The sequence below is a fragment of the Cyprinus carpio genome, chromosome A10 (assembly GCF_018340385.1).
Source record: "Cyprinus carpio isolate SPL01 chromosome A10, ASM1834038v1, whole genome shotgun sequence".
Lineage (NCBI taxonomy): Eukaryota > Metazoa > Chordata > Actinopteri > Cypriniformes > Cyprinidae > Cyprinus > Cyprinus carpio.
The window spans coordinates 1,730,533-1,753,151 of NC_056581.1; the positions used below are offsets into that span (position 1 = coordinate 1,730,533).

Sequence of the window (22,619 nt, forward strand, 5' to 3'; positions counted from 1 at the left end):
TGATGACAAGCACACTCATTTTTTCACTGGTCTACCATCTACTTCTGTGTTTTTCACCCTCCTCACTTACCTGACATCAATATGGAATGCATCATCAACCATACTTACCCTTCCCGAGCAGTTTCTTGTGGTCCTGATGAAGCTTCGTCTAGGCTTAACTCATCAAGACCTAGCTTTTCGCTTCAAAGTGAGTTGTGGAACTGTCTAAAACATCTTTCATGAATGGCTCGATGTGATGGCTAAAGAATTACTATGCCTTGTCCGGTGGCCATCCAGAAAAGAAATCAGAAGAAATCTTCCCACCCTCTTCAAGACTACAGGTTTCAATAAAGTTAGATGTATAATAGACTGTACTGAAGTGTTCACTGAGAGGCCAACTAGTTTGCAAACACGAGCAATCACATACTCCCACTACAAATCACACAATACTGTGAAGTTCCTTGTTGGTTTTAGTCCAACAGGAACTATTACATTTTTATCAAAAGTCTGGGGTGGTCATGCTAGCGACAAAGTTATAACAAAAAATTCTGGATTGATTGACCTTCTTGTACAAGGAGACCATGCAATGGCTGATAGAGGCTTCAATTCTCCTGAATATTTTGCTAACAAATGTGTCCGTCTTCATGTACCAGCATCTACAAAAGGAAGAAAACAATTGACAGGATTAGAGGTGACACACTCATAGAAAATTGTCACGAGTGAGAATCCATGTGGAAAGGCCATAGGAAAATTGAAGTCATTCAGAATTCTGCGGAAAACCCTGCCAGTCAGTATGGTCAAACGGAGAAATGATAACAGTCTTTGCACAATAGTTAAAATATTAATTGTTTGTGCAGCACTTTCAAATTTGGGGAAACCACTTGTACCAAAATAAAGCAGGACTGAACCACAACTTAATTTGATACGAGATCACTTTTTTTTATTACATATTTTAAAATGTCAGAAACATGCATTATAATATTTCTAATGTTGCACTTGTATCAAAATGTTTCACATGGATTGTAAATAAAAAAATGAAATTATATACCATTTAGTAATGAACACTAACAAATACTGATTAACTGATTTATTGACTGATGAATAAAGTACTGTAGAATACGATTTCTGCTGTTTTTAATGTATTTATATATTTAATGTAAAAAAGTGAAAAAGCATTTTTATTTTTTTATTTTTTTTAGAAAACACACCCTTTTTCTTGCTAGACTGATTTTAGATCAGCACAATTGAGCTGCTTTTGAAACCATTTTCATGTAGCTGTCACTCAACTGCAGTCTTTCCTCTACAAATTCATCCACAAGTTTTGGCAGCATGTGTTTAAAGTAAAAGCTAAGCAGCCTTTGCATATCTGTATTGACAAAACCTTTGTCATAAATGCACATCAAGCTCCAGGTGCTGTATTGGGGTCCAAATAACAAGAGAGGATGTTTTCAGCCCAAGACAGTGCATCCCTAACTGTACCTGCCTATAGTAACCTCTGGGGCCTTTTGGGTTCAAAATGTACTTCCCACCCTCCACTCTGATGTCTTGGTTTGTTGCAGTGAGTGCATTATGAAGAGATGTGCAAGCACTGAGTGTGATGGGGCATTTTACTTCTAGCAGCTTGTTATCAGTGATACCATCTTGCTGCCAGCCATGGGTCTCCTGCAAACACCACCAACCCTCTGTCCATCACTATGCAGCCCCTCTCCCTAATCTGCTCCTTTGCAAGTCCCTCACTTTCTTTCCCATACCTTGTGGCCACACTGCTCTGGAACTTTGGGTAGAGGTGTTTATTGAAAAACTTAACCGGGTCAGTTGTGTCACGCTGAGGCACCTTGCTGGCTGTGCTTGCTGTTATGCACAGCTTGTGTGCATCATGCCATTCTATGCTCTGTTTTCTTGTGTTTCTCTCTAGTTCAACCACTTGATCTGGGTTAAGTTTAATGAAGGCATCATAAAATGTTGTGCACTTAGGACAGCTCAGAGCATTACCATGTTCACTGCGGAGCTGAGCTAAGCTGCTGAACACATTGAATTCCTCTCACCGAGCACCCTGCTCTCCCTGACTGCTGGTGAAATCCTGACTACCTGACTCAGAGGCTGTGTCTGTCTCACTGCTGTCACACATGACAGAAAAGAGAGCGCAGTCTGGCACTGATTCCTAAAAGAAATGGTGAAAAGACCTTACCTACACTGCCATATATATAGTACTGAATCTTTTACATTAGACCAACTGGTTGATTTGTTAGAGATATATGAAATATAACTTACTTTCAGGGCTTTAAAAAGCTTTTTTGGTGACCCATCTGGATTTAGAGGGGGAAGGCAGAGGGGAGCTGGTAGCTTGACCTTTTTGCCAGGTTTCAAGAAATCGCACTGAGCTACTGGTTGTGGATCAGCCTAAAAGGATATTTGAAATTTACATTGTACATAAATATACATTATAAAAACAATAATTATTAAGGAAAATAGCCATGATATATGTAATGTTGTACAAAATACCACCAATTTCACACTGAAATGTGAAAAAAACAGGATATAATTATTTAATATATTAAATATAATAATTGCAAAAAAGCTACCCTTCTTTGTCACCCGTGTAGCGTATCAGGCCTGAACCAGACAAATTAAAGATTCGATCGGGAGCATGGTTGAAACTAGAGGAGCCGAATTCCTCAGAAAGGCAACAGGATGTTGTAAATCAACTCCTAGCACCACAGTCTGAAGCAAGATTACCAACCAACTCTTTCACAGAACAGCTTTCAACATTAACACCATTAGAACAACTATTGACAATTTCAATTCGGAGAAGAGATTGTCAAATTTGGGGCAAGTAATCCAGATTGATGGTCAAAGAGATGCACCGCGTGACCATCACATGTAAACCCATGATAGTAATCATGATCACAAGCTCTTTGGATTGACTTCCCCCACCTAGAAGGAAACCAGACTGAAATTCCTAAGGAGACCTGTTAACCTCTCTGGTCTTCACAGGGCATATCCTTACTCCACAGAATGGCACAGAGAATGCCTTCCAATGCATATATGCACCAAAATGAACTCAAAAAAGACTTCTAAATGGATATCAGTCCATTGCTTAACTCCATATAATACATGTAACCCACACATTTGACTATAATGTTTCTAATCACTTATTGTGTATGTCTTTTTAAATAACTCTTGAATAGCTTAAGGGATCATATTCATGTTTAGTATGTGTGTTTTCGAATCTTCTTGCTTGAAACGTTTCTGACCATCAGTTATTTGTCAAATGTATCATATTCTTGTTATAGGAATCATGTCCAAATTATACCCTGCAAGAGCGGGAAAATTCGGACCACGTGCTTGATAAGCAGAGGTGGAAAGTAACAAATTACATTTACTCGCGTTACTGTAATCGAGTAGCTTTTTTGTGTACTTCTACTTTTTAAAGTAATTTTTAAAATCTGTAATTTTACTTTTACTTAAGTATATTTTGTTTGAAGTATTGTACTTCGCTACATTTTAAAACACATTAATTACTAAGTAAAAAAAAATCCCTCGCTGGAAACTACTGCAGCAAATAATGGGCAGGGGGCAAACTGGCGCTAAAATCACAAGAAAGATAAAAAAGGACAAAACAGTCCATACACCGCAGACACCGCTGAAAACAAAACTCCGTCATATTCTGAAGTTGAACTCGAAGGAAATGAAGTGAACCCCTGGCCATATTTAAGCTCTATTATGCAGTGTAAGCTGTGCTTGCCTATGGAGACCAAACTAGCAGCTTATAAAATCTCGACAAGACATCAATCCTTCGCAAGCATGTAGAGGTAAGCTAAATAATCGCATCGCTGCATTGGTGGTTAAAATAAAGCTTTGACATTTTAGCAAGAGGTATTGCACAAATTAGCCAAAAAGACAGTGGTGCGGAGTGTGCGATATCGTTTGCGATAATATCAATTGTTGTTTTAATGATGTGCACGCGCATTTAGAGTGCGTTCTTTTACTGTGTGATTCAGTCTTGTAAAATACATTTAGAATGATGTAAATTTACATATTTATATAATTTCATATAGTAAAACAAAAATCACACAAAGAAAGCCGGCTTTTTCATGATTATATATATATATTTTTTTACAACAGGTCAGTAAAATATATATACATATATATATATATACATATATATATATATACATACATATATATATATATATATATATATATATATATATATATATATATTATATATATATATATATATTTATTTATTTATATATTTTATATATAATTTTTTATTTATTTATTTATATATTTTTTTTTTTACAAAAGGTCAGTAAACAAGTTAATTAAGAGACCTGCGTTTTATACACCATATTGCCTGTTTTTGCTCTATTTTTACAACAAAAAATAATTCCAAACACAGCCACCAAAGCACAGTTTTCCGTCTCTGAGCAACATGACAGTGTTTCGTTCCTGGATGAATCAACCGTTTAAAGGATTCAGGTCAATCGCAATGACTCACTTATTAACAGTGACTTGCTGACACTTACTGGCCATTTTAATTTCACATTTAAAGTATCTTTTGATTATTATTTTTTTTTTCTATAATTAATTTCTTACAATTTCAAATGAGTATTCAACATTTTATGTCTTGTATATCAAAACATTATTCATGCATTTGTAACTGCAGGTTAAATGCATTCTTGTCCTGCATTAAACAGTGTGTAAATACATCTAAATGCCACTTCCAATGAAGCTTCTGCATTTCCTCTGCATTGAAAAGATGAGTTTGTTGATACTGATTTGCCTGGTTTTGCCTGATACTGATTTGCCCCATATGTCTTATTATTCTAAATAACGGATTCCTTTAATTAAAAACAACTAGTTTGAGATTAATAGGCCTATCCCAGTGGTGTGAAACTCAGTTCCTGGAGGGCTGTAGCCCTGCAGAGTTTAGTTTGTAACCCTGCTCCAGCACACATCAAATAATCTGGATCAGGTGTGTTTAATTAAAAATTAGCTGGATCAGGTGTGTTTAATTAGGGTTATATCTAAACTGTGCAGGACTGTGGCCCTCCAGGATCTGAGTTCGACACCCTGTCCCATTTTTGCTTCCCTCCCACTGTTAAAATGTAACTAAGTAACTTTTACTCTGAGTACATTTTAAATGAGCTACTTTTTACTTTTACCTGAGTAGATTTTTAGACTGCTACTTTTACTTGTACTTAAGTAAAATTTCATTAATGTAATGGTACTTTTACTTGAGTAGAATATTTTTGAACTCTTTCCACCTCTGTTGATAAGAGAACATATGATTTATGAATGGGTAGGACAAACATCGCAACACCCTGAGAAAAGACAATATCTAATTGGTCAAGACAACATTTGAGGTGTGGCCAAAAGGCCAGTTTAAATACTCAGGACACCATCAAATTTTGCTTTTAGCTTTTAGCTTGCGTTTAGCTTTTGCTATCAGTCATGCCGGCTTTTAGCCTGCTTTTTGCTTTTAGCTTTTGCTTGTAGTTTAAGCTTTTAGTCATGCTTTTTGTCATCACTTTTAGCGTTCTTTGAGCGCGGTTCCAGCGTGCTTCAGCCTGCACGCCTGCTGCTACTTAGCCACGATGAGAAGAAACACCACCTAGTCTCGTCAAACTTTACTTCTATTCTTTTACTTTAGTTTCTTTTCTTTTCCGTTTGAGAGTTTCGTGTTCTGAGTTAAGTTTTGTAACACCGTGTCTCCGAGTCTGACCTCGCGTGCCCGTCTGAAACTTCAACCAGCCCACAACTCCGCATCTTCAGCCAACGCCCAACCACGGGCTTCCCAAGACGCCACTTCAACAACTACTGAACTTCCAGCTAATCAGCAACCTCGGGAAACCCCCTTTTCAGTGACAACAAAGGGAACCCCGTTACACAGGCATCACAAGTAACGTACCTCCAGACTCTGATCTGTACTGGTGAATCTAATATAATCTTAAACTCATTGAGGAACTCAGTGCGAGGGTTAATTAAGTGATTAATGGTTGTTCATGTCTATGCAATTTCACATATTGCTGTAAACTTGGGATTCCACATTTTCATTCTCTTAAACTCATCCTTTCCTAACTTTCTATCATCCTGCAACTTGTGTGAATGTGTGAGTGCGTGTGCTTATGTGTTAGATTAGTTTATATGTCTTAGATTTATCTAATAAAGCCTTATTCATATTGAAAAGAGAAGTATCTTGTGTTTTGTGCTTACAAGTTAATGTCTTAAACTGCCGATCTTGTTACTGTGCTAATTAATAGTGTTTTCACTATACTTTGGATATTAATATCCAGTGCAGATTTGATGTTATACGGCTCGTTCAACGAATCGCTGGCAGTTTCGGTGATCAGCCGTGAAACAGTGATTCTGTTCAAATTCCCTTTAAAATCTTAAATGAGAATAGGTTGACGGCTGGAATTACAACACAAACCCACAGTGACCAAACACTTGGTTTTGAAGTGACAGATGGGCCAATCTGGAGTCCATCCTGGACACACTGCTCCACAGTAACCAAAATTGTACCCACATGACTACACACCTCTCCATTGCTGCACAGATCCAGATTGACATTTTATTGAAATAGGTTATCTAAATGCTACTGTAAAATGTAAAATTTAAATACTGTAAAATGTAACTTTTAACTTTTCCGGAATGAAAATAGTTATATGCATCCAAGCTGCGATATGCCTTGAACGCCTCCCTTGTATATACACATTCCTTCTCGACTAGGTATTCAAAGATGTGTACCTGACTGAACTCCGGTAAATCAGACAGGTCTGTAGAAAAACATTCTTGCCTCAACATTTTGTTGAACGGGTCTGGTAGTGTAACTTTGTCGCATTTAAGTGTGGCCAAATAACGGTTCTTTTCATCTACTGGTAACCCAAAATAATAATGGCTAGACATAGTTTTAACTTGCTACCTAATTTACTTGTTATTTATTTTGCTTATTATTAGAAATCTACTCTAGAGGGAGTTCGCTGTTGTTGTTATTGATTATTTGCGGAAGTCTGCCGAGGTTAAGTTAGGGCCACAAAACCTTGCATGCGCAGTAACGTTTGTTTATGTTTTTGCCGTTGAAACCTTCTATAGATCAACTAACACGGTCGATATAAAAGTGTTTAAACTACCAAATATATTTACATGCACATATTTCAGAATCGGAATATCAGATATTTCATAATATAGTGAGCATGTTTGTGAATATTTTGAATAAAACAGGAAAAACAAAATCCATGTGTCATACAGATCTTTTGTGGCTGCGTTGTGCCACAACAAGCATGGCACATCGCCATGGAAACAATAAGGCAGTACATTCTAAAATAACGGTCACCTAAAAAAAAAAACTCACACCGGGGGCTCAGCTAGAATATTTTAAACTTACGTGCGAAAGGGTTAATGAAATCATCAGTAACTCCTGTCCAAGGCCTGTAAGGTGATTGAGTGCTATCTCTGACTAAACCTGGCTGAGATGCAGGATGCTAACAAAGTTTGCTTTTGATGCCCCCATCTCCCAGGCTGGATTTTTTGCCCCACTGCGGCATCAACACCTGCCCTACCCTAGAATCGATGAAGGAAACTCTTCAATTTGGGCTTCAAGTATCCTGCCGGAAGAGGGCACAGCCCACCTTTCAGGGAACTCCTCTAAGAAAGCCACAAAACGTCTCTAAGACAGGCAACCCAGAGATGGAAGGGACTGCTCTTTTTCTGGGGTCGGTACCATCTGGGCCTCTTCCCCGGGGAAGGGCCAGGGGCTTACAACACCAAGAACGGCAGTGGGGTATGACCGATCCTGGATCTACTGTATGAGTCTTGAATCAGTCCCTTTACAGGCTTCTGTTCAAGATGTTGATGCAGATGCGCATTCTTTCTTGCACTCAACACAGGGATTGGTTTTCAGCGATCAACCTGAAGGACACATGTCTTGACACTGCCTCGACACTGGGGCTTCAGGTAAACTATGGAAAAAGCAAGCTCTGCCCTGTGCAGAACATCTCTTTCCTCTGTATGGAGTTGGACTCAGTTAATATGATGGCACGTCTCACAAGTCAGCCTGCCCAGTCAGTGCTGAACTGCCTGAAATCATTCAGGGGGAAAACAGTGGTTCCTCTAAAACAATTTCAGAGGCTCCTGGGGCAAATGGAAACCACAGCCATGGTAGCACTGCTCAGATATGCTACATATGAGATGGGCATGGCACTACAGCATGCATCAGGTGATTGTTTTCTCGGGTTGTTATCATCTTTTCAGCCCTTGGACAGACCTTGCTTTGCTACAGCAGGGGTGCCCCTGGAACAATTGTCAAGGGAAATCAATGTTACAACACTGCATACATCAACCATCAATGGGGAGAACGCTCTCATTCCATGTCGCAACTCAACTACCATCTCCTCCTTTGGAGTCAGATGTGACTCAAATCTCTGCATGCTATTTATGTTCCAGGGGAGCTCAGCCCAGCAGCCGATACACTCTCATGACAGCTTACCCTCCCTGGAGAATCAAGACTACTTACCCAGGTGGTTCAGCTGATTTGGAGTCGATTCGGGGGCACCATCTTGCACCCATATCCCAATTTCTGGAACCTGCACGTTTAGCCTCTTGACAAGATATGGCAGATTTCACTAGCTTGTAACAGGCCATGATAGATACTATACCATCAAGAGGGTTGGGGACCTGCAGGCATTTTCAGTCTATGCCTTGTGTTTGGGCCAGTTGACTTTCACATTATCCTGAAACCATGGCCTGGTTATGTTCTAGGTGACACCTGTACTTTCACAAGATTCTATAATCTCCAGGTTGAACCGGTTTCCTCCTGTGTGTTGGGATTGAACAGGTAATTTGATGGCGGATTTTCTTGTTTGTGTCTTGTTTGCAGCTCCATTCCTTAGGTTTGTGGATACGTGCGATATATCTTCTTCCAGTGTAGTTACCTCTGAAGGGTGAACCCTGGTTGAGTTCCTTCAGCAGCCTGAGCGTTCAGAAGAGTCTGTTTTCAGGTTCAGTACTTGTGTTATATACCTTTGTCACCCCCTGTAACAGGTGCCCAAACATGTGAAACTACCTGGTATGTAGTTTCCACTGTACGGTTTCCCTTGGTAAACCTGTGTCTTTCCCTTGACAGACTTCTCTGTTAATATTTGTTATGTGCCCCCTGAGGTAATGGGGTCATTATTTTAGTATATGTATTTGTATTATATATATATATATATAATTTCAGCCAAATTTTATAGACATAAAGGTCCATTGTTCATTGCCAATAACGTAGCAATGAAGCACAACTCATGCACAAACCAAACAGCTTGCTACTGGTCAGTGCAATGAAGAAATCATGTGATGCCATGATCAGCTTGAACTGATGCCATATCTGCATTGGTGAAATCCATCATCTGTATGTGAAGTTCCTGATGATTTTGCTTGCGAAAATTTCCCGAACAGTGGTAAACATGAACACACTTTCAGTGTGAACAGGCCTTAAGGTGATAATTTATTACAATTCATTCATTGACAATTGACATTTCAGTCATCAATATTCATTTCATAATTATCCTCTGTAATAGCAGATGAACATATATTGATTGAAGGCTGTAATAAGAACAGAAGTCTGCAAGATCAGCAAGTGCATCTGGCCAGGTGGCTTTCAGTCTGTTTAGACACATCTAGCATGTTGAACAGGTATTAGCTTCATCACTCAAGGCTGTTGGAGCTTAAGTGTGGGCCGTACTGTGGACCACAGCTATCTGCAATTTATTCATCATTCACTCTTTATATAATGAACAACCTCTCTTTTTGAACAAGAAATTAAATGTGTTTCACATTGAATAATTTAATCAGGATCAGTATGTTGGAGGCATCTTTTAAGGGTTCATATATTTAGTTGGAGAAACAGGATAAACAGTCATGGCACATTATTCAGACTGCAAAGGGAAAATTACCAGCCAGTCACCCTAACTAGTGGAACTTCTCAGCACTGAAATCCTGCTTTTACTCTCGTGGAATTTGTTTGTTTTATGGACATTTCTGCAGGGTGGTGCAAATTGGGAATTATTAGATAGCTTCAACCTTCCCAAACAAGTAAACATAGCGTATCTTTGTGGACAAGAAATGTGAAGACTTTAATTGAATAAAAGCTCTAAATAAACTGCCAGCAGGCAGTGAAGCCACCGACACTGATCTATATATGACTGGATCGCTCATCGCGTTCTAAACTGCCAGCAGGCAGTGAAGCCACCGGAAGTGTTCAATCCGCCATCTTACTAATCCCTACCGGCAGAGAGCACCATTGAGTCACATTCAAACCGCTGTCCTAAAATCACCCGATTTGAAGCAAATCAGTCAAATGGGATTAGTTTTTATGTAATGTGTATGTAAATTAATGTTTACTTCAGATGTTATCTGCAGTGTTTACGGTCTTTTGGGGTAGTATAAGCGATATAGTTAAACCGTTTAGGTGGGTGTGTCTGCTGCGCACTGATGACACAGGTAACGATCCAACACAAAATATAGCCTATTTCTTTATGTACGTAATTATTCAGGAATTATTAAACATAAACGTATTAGTATCAGAAATGGATTTGAATATATTACAATGAATAATACAAAAGCATCTGTTAATATTGCTATATACTGAACTAAAAAGCTTAACTTACTATCTTGGAAATAAAGCTTTATGTCTTTAAATCCGTACTGTATATAGTCAGTTATTTCTCTGAATAAATGTGCAATAATCATGCTGTCTAATCAGCATCTTGATATGCCACACCTGTGAGGTGGATGGATTATCTCGGCAAAGGAGAAGTGCTCACTAACACAGAGATGTAGACAGATTTGTGAACAATATTTGAGAGAAATAGGCCTTTTGTGTACATAGAAAAAGTCTTAGATATTTGAGTTCAGCTCATGAAAAATGGGGGCAAAAAAAAAAAAGTGTTGTGTTTATAATTTTGTTTGGTGTATGTATGTGTGTGTGTGTGTATACACAGAGAGAGAGAGATTTTAAACAAAAGAGAACAAGGTTATTTTTCATAAAAGTCAGATGAGGTCGCCATGTATGTTATTCTATAAATCCTCTATACAGTATTAAAATACATAAATTAGGTAATCTTTAGATATCAAAAGTAATTAAGACATTACAATAACATAAATTATATATATATATATATATATATATATATATATATATATATACAGTGGGTACGGAAAGTATTCAGACCCCCTTAAATTTTTCACTCTTTGTTTTATTGCAGCTATTTGCTAAAATCATTTGAGTTCTTTTTTTTTCCTCATTAATGTACACACAGCACCCCATATTGACAGAAAAAACACAGAATTGTTGACATTTTATTATATTTGCGTATTATATTTGCGTATTCAGACCCTTTGCTCAGTATTTAGTAGAAGCACCCTTTTGATCTAATACAGCCATGAGTCTTTTTGGGAAAGATGCAACAAGTCAAGGCCCAGTCTGAGCACTCTGGAGTAAGTTTTCATCCAGGATATCCCTGTACTTGGCCACATTCATCTTTCCCTCGATTGCAACCTGTCGACCTGTCCCTGCAGCTGAAAAACACCCCCACAGCATGATGCTGCCACCACCATGCTTGGGACTGTATTGGACAGTTGATGAGCAGTGCCTGGTTTTCTCCACACATACCGCTTAGAATTAAGGCCAAAAAGTTCTATCTTGGTCTCATCAGACTAGAGAATCTTATTTCTCTGTTTTTAGCAAACTCCATGTGGGCTTTCATGTGTCTTGCACTGAGGAGAGGCTTCCGTCGGGCCACTCTGCCATAAAGCCCCGACTGGTCGAGGGCTGCACTGATGGTTGACTTTCTACAGCTTTCTCCCATCTCCCGACTGCATCTCTGGAGCTCAGCCACAGTGATCTTTGGGTTCTTCTTTACCTCTCTCACCAAGGCTCTTCTCCACCGATAGCTCAGTTTGGCCGGACGGGCCAGCTCTAGGAAGGGTTCTGGTCGTCCCAAACGTCTTCCATTTAAGGATTATGGAGGCCACTGTGCTCTTAGAAACCTTAAGTGCAGCAGAAATTTTTTTTGTAACCTTGGCCAGATCTGTGCCTTGCCACAATTCTGTCTGTGAGCTCTTCAGGCAGTTCCTTTGACCTCTTGATTCTCATTTGCTGTGACATGCACTGTGAGCTGTAAGGTCTTATATAGACAGGTGTGTGGCTTTCCTAATCAAGTTCAATCAGTATAATCAAACACAGCTGGACTCAAATGAAGGTGTAGAACCATCTCAAGGATGATCAGAAGAAATGGACAGCACCTGAGTTAAATATATGAGTGTCACAGCAAAGGGTCTGAATACTTAGGACCATGTGATATTTCAGTTTTTCTTTTTTACTAAATCTGCAAAAATGTCAACAATTTTGTGTTTTTCTGTCAATATGGGGTGCTGTGTGTACATTGATGAGGAAAAAAATGAACTTAAATGACTTTAGCAAATGGCTGCAATATAACAAAAAGTGAAAAATTTAAGGGGGTCTGAATACTTTCCGTACCCACTGTATATTTTTTTTTTTATATATATATATATATATATATATATATATATATATATATATATATATATATATATATATATATATATATGTGTGTGTGTGTCTTAATTACTTTTGATAAGACCCAATTACTTTTGATCTAAAGATTACCTAATTTACCTTGCAGTTCTGTCAGGTTGGATGGTAAACGTTCGTGGACAGGGCTCTGGCTGGGCCATTCAAGAACAGTCACGGAGTTGTTGTGAAGCCACTCCTTCGTTATTTTAGCTGTGTACTTAGGGTCATTGTCTTGTTGGAAGGTGAACCTTCGGCCCAGTCTGAGGTCCTGAGCACTCTGGAGAAGGTTTTCATCCAGGATATCCCTGTACTTGGCCACATTCACATTTCTGACCTTTTTACCCCCTTACCCCATATAGTGTGACAACATGCCCCATTTTCAGGGTCAGTTACTTCTGGACAATAATGGTATTAATGTTTAGTAGCTTTTAAATAAATAAATAAAAAAGGAAGCACTGTGACATTTAACCCTGGTCTTCCCTATTATTTATACAGTATTTAGTGATTATTATAATTATGACTTTATTGCTTTATTTCAGTTTATTACTAACAATGTGATCAGTTTGTCACTCCATGCCGTATCTTTTTACAGTATCTTTTAATTAATTTTTTATTGATATTGGATTAGACATTGGTTTTAGGATTGTTTTCCTGAGTGCATAGCCTTCAGTTGGTTGGTTTATTTATATTCAGCAATATTCATGAATTTTAAAGGTGCAGTATGTAATAATGACAAGTGGTTGAAATGTGTACTGCGGTCTAAATTGAAAATATTGTTTCTCCTGCCCGCTCCTCAGGCAGACTCAACTCCCATGTGGGTTTTCAGATTGAGGACAAACAACACAAACCAGCACAACTGACAATGGAAGGCGACAAACCTTACACTGTAAAAGTGATGAGTTGATTTATCCGCGTTTTAATATTTCTGCGGTCATAGAGCTTTTTAGATGGATGCCGAGGCTTTTTAGGTTGGATAAAGTTTGCAATCTTTGACCCAGTTTGTTTGCTCACTACCATGGTTGCAGTATGCTGTGTTTTATTCAAACTGGCAACCCAGGTTGTTGAAATACAGAGTTCTGGCATGAAACTCTAGATGGCGCCATCCGATAGGTCAAACTCAATCCGACCTAATGACATCATTATCACATGGAACAGCTGATTGGTTCTCTCCTGTATCGGTAGCCAATGAGCTCGGTGCTCAGCATTCAAATGACTAGGGCTTACCATAGCAGTTGCAGCTTGCTTCAGAAACCCTCCAACTTCCCCAGCTCCACCTGTATAGATCTGCTACGAGGTGATTCATGTATGCTATATGGGGGTTATTTCATGTATGTTATATTTGCAGCAGCAATATTTCTTACATGCTCATAGCAGTGTTGATATATTGGCAGTAGCAAGTCTTGGTACTTGCTCTGCCGCAGCAGTAGCAGCAGCGTGGCAGATCTATTCTACCAAGACCAAATACATTAACATTGCCATGTACATTGTCATGACAGAAATACTATTGGGTACACTGTAAGTGGGCGTAATCACAGAGTCCAAAACAAAAACAGACATTCCGACACAGAATGCACATTTTCAAAGTAGAATAACTTTAGCATTGTTTTTCAAGTATGTGAACTTAGCTTGTTTCCTAAATATCTGCAAATGTATTATGGTGTTTTTATGCTTTAGTACAATCAAAACATTACATACAGCACCTTTAATATCGTTATAAGAAGGTCTTGTTCAAAACAGATTCCATGCAATGTTCACAATTTTATTAGAAAAGATGACATCATTGTAATTGTTAAATAGACGTTGAATGTCTTATTGAGCTCAGATCACCGAACTTGATATTGTTGGCCATTGTGCCAAGTGTTTTTACATGTTCAAACTGTTTGTTTTCACTGGCACGGGACAAAAATGGCTGTTAGCCAGTGATCACTACATACCTTCGCACTGCATTGAAGTAACTAATCCCTGAGAGCTGAGAGCCATATGTAAACCAGGAAAGTCAACAAAATCGAGGAGAAACCCAAGATGGGCCAGAAAGAGATGTGTGAGCATGTGACTGCTGGGAAGCGAGACCTGATCCAAACCCAGTAACATCCAGCCATCATAAGGCAGTGGAGTAAATGTCAACACAGGAAAAGAACAGCCGTTTCACTGGAGCAGTCAGGATGAATCTGATTTAACTGGCATGATATGCTTTTCATTCATTACATGGGGATAAGTGCGGGGGATCTGGGATTGGGCGGACGGCCAAACCGCTGGTTCTCACAGCCATTTTATAACTTAATATGCACCATGAAACCTTACAAGAGATGTCTCGCATGCCACTGGCATCCAAACGTTCACAGGCTCTATTTCTGTATGTTGACTGGGTTTTTAATTAAGGTTTTAGCATATGTCCAGCATATTCAGCTTTGATGTAGCCGCAGACACTTCTTTCGCTTGGAAAGACAGATGGATGCCAAGTCAGTTTGACTTTTTTGAGGGGTTTTGAGAATGTCCTCCTTCGGGATAGCAAGCATTTTTTGCTCTGTCTGATCTGTTGCTGAAAATGAAACACATAGTTAAATTAATGAGCCATCACGTACTGCGTCTTAACGTCTTAATGGGAATGACTGAACTTTCATTTCTTCACAAAGATCAGTCAGCAGAGGTCTTGACATCACTATTGAAGTCAATGTGAAATTAAACTTGGCCCAATTACTTTTTTAATAAATGTTCTTGGCCTTATTTTGCAAGATTCGTCACGGAGCCTCATTCCATAAATTGAACGTTTGTCTTTATAAACTCAGTCCACCTCTAAAATGGCAGCTATCTAGCCATTGTTCTAGAAGATTATTGTAAATAATCGTTTGTAATTCAGTAATTCAGACAATTTTGCATAGTTAAATTTTTTTTTACTGTTTGTATGCATACAATGAAAGTCAGTCACCTCCACTGTTACTTTTTTATCCCATTGACTTGAATATTATTGTCAAAAACACATTTTTTTTTCTTTTCTTTTCTTCTTTTCTTCTCTTAATGCAGAAGAAAGAGATTTTTACAGGTTTGAAATGACATGGCAGTGAGCTAATGATGATTTTTAATTTTTTGGGGGAAACTATCCCTAACCTAAATGGGTAACACTTTAGAACAGGGAACACATATTCATTATTAACTAAAAGTTTCCCCTCAACAAACTCCTAATTTGCTGCTTATAAACAATAAATTAGTTGTTAAGTTTAGCTGTGGGGTGGATTAAGGGGTCTAAAATATGATCATGCAGAATAAGGCATTAATATGTGCTTAATAAGTACTAATAAACAGCCAATATGCTAGTAATATGCATGCTAATAAGCAAATAGTAGTGAGAATTGGTCTTAAAATAAAGTGTTACCCATTAATGATTATAGCAATAACAGTATATAATTACAGGTTGGTAAATAAATAAATAAATAAAGTTACTAATATGGTAGTATGCAACATATATCATCAATGCTTTTTAGGATGACTTAAACTTCTTTTTCTATATACAAATTATATCTTTTTTTTTTTTTTTTTCTCAGCAGAAATAGGTTAATATTGTTTCCTTGAACTACATTTCAATCCTTCTCAATCCACTGCAAACTTGTTTTCAATTCTGTCTCTATTCTGGTGTAACAACTCTTTTTCACCATCAAATCCATTCTTGATGGATAAAATCCAACTCTCTCTCTCTCTCTCTCTCTCTCTCTCTCTCTCTCTCTCTCTCTCTCTCTCTTTTTCTTCTTCATTTAATGTCTAGTTCCATTTGAAAAGGCATCACATTATGGAAGAAAATTGGTTTGGGAATATGTTCTTTAAAGTTTTAAATTAAATTGAATGTAGATATGATGATACTCTTAATATCGTCCAACTGTAGTACAGTACAGCATGTATGGTCACAGTTGTAGTCTGCTCTCCAGGGCCGCGACAGGAAGTTATCTAAAGGAAGACATGAGCCACTTGCAGCTTCATGCCCACTACTATCCTCCTCTACTGCGATCCGCAACCATCCACAAGTTTATGGTTGGATATGAGATGCTAGCTAATGAACAGAGGGATCTGACACCTGAACAGGTATGTTTTCTTCTAAACATACCATAATGACAGTGTTTACAATAACATGTTCTAGTCTTTGGCATTTAGCATTATCCAGTTTTCACATAAATGATCCTATACTAAAGACAATTAATATAGAAAAAAGAATGAATTAGTGGAAAAAATAACATTTAAGCAACAACAACATCAACAATAATAATAATAATTATTATTATTATTAATAAAACATATTATAATAAATATTTTAACTCAGCAGGCTGTTGGTTCTTTAAAACAATATGCAAATATATACAATTATAATTCTGAATAATATTTGAAATTAAATATTTATCATTTATCATTTATAACAATAATAATAATTATTGAACATAAACAACAAAACAACAACACCAACAAATAATGATAATAATAATAATTTTAGCATAACTCTTAGCAGGCTGGTGGTATATCTAACAACATATTTAAAATAAATATTCTTATTTTTAAATATTAAATAATAATAAAATATGAACTATTATTCAAATATTATTCTCTACTAATATTAATAATAACAATAATAATATAAAATATAAATGTGTTTTATGTTAATAAATTGCATCTGGACATATAATTAAAATTATTTTCTTTCATTGTATTTATACTACTACTACTACTACTACTACTACTAAAATAGAACATATTTCTTTATTTTTAACATAATTCTTAGCAGGCTCTTTGCTCTCTGTGAATGTGCATCTGGGTTACTCACTTGATAGGAAAATAAAACGACTGAGCAATGACCAATTTGGCCATAAAATTTGACAATACCATTCAGATTAGGTCACAGGTTTTCATTTACAGTCTGGTTTTGGGCTTCAGTTTAACACCCATGCAGACCTCTCGATTGTATTCGTGTCCTGACTCAGGAGTGTTTTTATCTTTCCACTACATTTAGAGCAGGGTTCCTCAATATGCGGCCCGCGGCCACACTCGGCCCGTGAGAGAAAAATGTTTGGCCCACGCTAATTTCAAATAATGTAGCATGAAAATTCAAGCGTAGCATCAGAAAGCTACATTATCTTACATTGTGTATATGTCGGTGGTTAGAAAAAAAAACTGCACAGAGAAGATACATTTTATCGTGTCGCATCACGTCTGGTTGGGACACACAGTGCTACAGTTTGATCCTCCCAAAGAAATTGAAGTATAAAAATATTAATGCTGACAGATCTAATAATTGAATCTGCAGTTAGGGAAAGTGGAGAGAAGAGATCCAGTCTGGAGACGAGCAGGGACAGTTGATTTGCATGGCAAACATAGAGATCCAGATTTTTTGTTTGTTCATTTGTTTTTAATATTCAACAGGCAAAGTTCTTCTGTATTTAAATGCAAAAATGTTCATAATTGTTTGAATAAAACACACTACTGGGGGAAAAAATCTAAATATTTATCTTGTGACCATCTTTTAATTATTTTAACAAAAGCAAAAAATAATATAATAATTGTAATAATAATAATAATAATTATATATGAAAGTCGGGTGAAGTTGTGGCTTAGTAGTTAGAGAGTTTGACTCCTAACCCTAAGGTTGTGGGTTTGAGTCTCGGGCCGGCAATACCACGACTGAGGTGCCCTTGTTGTGTGTACTTTGGATGGGATAAATGCAGAGCAATAATAAAATGATATGACGATCAACAAGAAAATAAAACAATTACACACAATATTAAAATGATATGACGATCAACATATATATATATATATATATATATATATATATATATATATATATATATATATATATATATATATATATATATATAATGCCGGGATTTCATGACCTAACTGTACTCAGCCCCGTTTCTCCAAAACCACTGGTTATAAATGACTTCTGAAGTGGCTATCCTGACAACCGCTGCTGTCAGGTTTTTAAATGAGGTGACTTTTGTTGTTTTCCTCTAGGTTTCAACAAAGGAGTCCTAAGCAATGTTATAATCTCACGCTTAAGAGTTTGCGGCTCTTCCAGCGTTACTGAGCTACTGTCCTCAGTATCATTGGAAGTTAGTTTAATCTACAATGATTCATATTTCCAGCATTTCGGCACCTACTTCACCTGCTCAATTAACGTGTCCAGTCATGTCTCCTTTTTCTTGTCTTGGCTGCCAAAGTGAGGAGGAAAAGGGTGCAGAGCATTACGCTCTTGATTGATGCCCATCTGGAAGTACTGATTGATAGCTTGATCAAATTACAGCCTTCCATCCGGAGGTTGTCAGGACACTGGCCATCAACGCTGATCCGTCACGCTGTGACTCTGTCAGTCGCAACGACTCGGGTCAAATCAGTGGCCCGCCTCCCGACAGCGATCCAAGCCCCTTTCACACTCTCAGGAAACCCATTTCCATTCCCCAGCTTGTACACCTGAATGTAAAATTTATCAGCAAACGGTGAGCGTTATCAGTCCTAAACCAGGACATCTGTTTTTCTTCAAGCTAAACGAGTGAGAATGGTTTGGGCTGCGATAAATTGGGCTTGGTTATCTGTCGACCTGACCTCTGTCTGCTGAGCTGGGTTGCCATTGGTGGCGAGTTCAAAGCCAAGTTAGCGTGTGAGCACAATAAAGTGACTAGTTTCCATTTTACAAGCCAGTGCATATACATTTTGGACACTGTTTGTATGAATTATAAATCCTAGCTTTAGTGTGATTCAGTAGTGGGGAGGAAAAGTGATATATACTGCTAAATTTTACCTCACAGAACTATATCGATATTGTTACACCAAGTTCTGCATTAGTATTTTTGGGAAAAAGAGATTCAAGTGGATGAGATGATGAAATATGTTATGAAATCACTTTTCCTTGCTGTTTCTACTTGGTCGAGTTGGCCGGCAGCTCAGAGAAACAGTAGTGTCTTTGACCATGAAATTGTAGCTTCCTTCTGAAGTGTCAGACACTGATTTAGAAGTGGTCTATTACTGACAGACATGGAGAAATTCAGCTTGAGCCACTGATGAAATAATATGCTTTGAAATTCTAGTAACACTTTAGTTTAGTGGACAATTCTACCTATTAACTAGTTGTTTATTAGCATGCATATTACTAGCATATTGGCTGTTTACTAGTACTTATAAAGCACATATTTATTCCTTATTCAGCATGACTATATTTTAGATCCCTTGATCCACCCCATACTTAAATTTAACAACTACCTTACTAACTATTAATAAGCAGCAAATTAGGAGTTTATTGAGGCAAAAGTCATAGTTAATGGTTTGTTAATAGTGAGGATTGGTCCCCAAACTAAAGCATGACTGAAATGTCTTTTGTTACCTCCAGACTTAATAGAAAATATAGTGCCTTGCACACCCAAATCCAGGTGTGTCAGATAAAATTATCATGAAATTTTGTGTGCAACATTTTGGTAACTCAAGCATCCTCAGACTTAAGTTTGTCAATCAATCAATCAATCAATCAATCAATCAATCAATCAATCAATCAATCAATCAATCAATCAATCAATCAATCAATCAATCAGAAAGGGAAAGAGTCATTTTATGATTTTTAACTAGTTGCTCTAAACTTGTATTATGTTCTTTCTTTTGTTATTTATCATTCAAATTAGTATTTTTCATTACACAAAGCTATTATATGACTTCTGAAAAATGTGCATGAGTTTTATGCAGTGTTATTTTTGGTATTATTCATATATTGTTGTAGTATTTATTAATAATTTAAATTATAATTTCAGTTTTAGTAATTTTATGTTTTATTTAATATTTCCGTTTAGCTTAAATTTATATCTATTTCAGTTTTTGTAATTTTTGTACATCAATTTAAACTTTAAATTCGTTTATTTCAGCTATTTTAGTACATTGCCAAGGTTTATATTTCAATTTATTTCAGCTTTATTTCAATAAATTATCCGTAGTTTTAGTTAGTTATGTACCACAGTTATGGTCAGTCATCTACTTTTGTGTTTTATGAAAGAAAAACAAGTCATATGAGCTTGGAACAGTAATTTAATGATGACTGTATTCTATTATTTTAGGGTCAGTCAATTAATCTCATTAGGCCAGATTTAAATCCAGGTTGCCATATATGCCATATTCAGAGCTCATGTACGCCACCGCTCACTATGGCCATATTTGTAGCCAATTGTTTCCTAGCGTGCACATGCACATATTCACATGCTGGTTATTGCCAAGCATTACGTGACTCTTAGCAGGGACGCTAAGGATAATGCAATGGGTGCTTTTTTATCTGCTGCGCTCAAACATCATGACTGAACGGCTTTCGTTTGGAATATCATGCTGAACCTCTGGGGTGATTTAATGTGCTGTTACAGTTATTATGGCTTTATGAATGTGGCACTCCCATGGCAAGCCCAGCTGCCAGTGTTTATGAGACTGACCTCTCACTCAACGGCGGCAACAGCCTCCATCAGCACGTGCCACAGCGGTGGTTGTTGAGGAATTAAAGAGTGTTGTGGCAGAGAGATTGGATCAGGAAGTGACACAGACGCTAGGACATTTAATCACACCCCTGCAGGGACTTATCTCAGGAGAGAGTCGGCAACTGGTGGTTCCTCCGCTGTGAGCGCTAGACATGAATGCAGAGTCTAACGTCGCTGGAGGGTCTGGGTCTCACTGTGTGTTTTTCAGAATGTGCTTTCACAGCAATCTGCCTTTTTGCCACAGTTTTATTTTGAAATATTTCTCAGCACAGGTTTATTATTCAGTTTCCGTGTAGGCACATATAGTATCTGATGGTCTACAAATAGCACTGTCTCCAGCTCATTAAATACGTTGACATTATTTATGCATAGAGTAGGTTTTAGAGCAAAAAAAAAAAATATATATATATATATAAAAAGTTTAAAATAATAAAAAAGACAATACAATTAATAACTGTATTAAATTGTATTAGTAAATGTTAGTAGAAAAAAAACATATTTAATACATTTTTGGATCATTCAATACTTTAGATATGTTAATTGATTATTTTACTTTATTTATCATTTTTATATTTGGAACTACATCACTGTTCTGGATTGGAATCAGCAAGATTAAATGAATGAATTAATTAATTTATAAGTTAATACTGTTACTCAGTGGGGATGCATTTAATTGATCAAAAGTGAGAGTAAAGACATTTATATTGTTACAAAGAAAATTATATTTCAAATAAATGTTATGCTTTTGAACTTTCTATGCATCAAATAATCCTTAAATCAAAAATATTGAACTGAACACTAATAATCATCAGAAATGTTTCTTGATCAGGATATTATAATGATTTCTGAAGGATCATGGGACATTGAAGACTGGAGTAATGATGCTGAAAATCCAGCTTTGATCATAGGAATAAATTACATTTTAACATATATTACAGTAGATAACAGTTGTAAATTGTAATAATATTTCAAAATATGACTATTTTTGCTGTATTTTTGATCAAATAAATGCAGCCTTGGTGAGCAGAAGAGACATAGTGTGTGTGTGTTAGTTGTTCAGTGTCTAAAGTGAGTTTGTTCATCTTTCTTTTCTGTCTATTTCTTTCACTTTTCTCCCTTTCTCAGGCTGCAGAGCAGTTAAGGAAGGTCGGAGTGGAACATTATAAGATTAAAAAAAAACTGAAGGTGATGGAGGGAGGGAGAACTAAAAGAGTGTGACCTGTCGGCCACCTTCTGTGTCCAATGGCCAGATAATGAGAACATAAAACTGTTAGAAACATATGGAGCTGTAAGACGACTCATCTGTTTTAGTGCAAAGAGTTTCAAATCTGAACAAACTTCCTTTTGAAGCTTTTTTTTTTTTTTGTCTTTTCATTCAAGTAAGAAGTGAAAATTGGCCCCCAAGTTTCTGTTGAGTAAAGGCCAAACCATGTGAGCTAGTAATTGCTTATTTGAGAGCCAAAATGATTTTTCAGAAAAGTTTGAAATGACAAGTTTTAATCTTTGCTTGTGTGCTTTAAAAATGTTTAATAAAGTTCTTCATTTTTGGCCAAATGAATTTGGCAATGGAACCATTGAAA

At 37.0% G+C, this 22,619-nt stretch overlaps 1 pseudogene; it reads left to right on the top strand.

Annotated features, from left to right (window-relative positions):
* Nucleotides 1–22,316, top strand: part of LOC122146325 — a 126,753-nt pseudogene extending 104,437 nt beyond the window's left edge.
* Nucleotides 22,317–22,619: the final 303 nt, after the last annotated feature.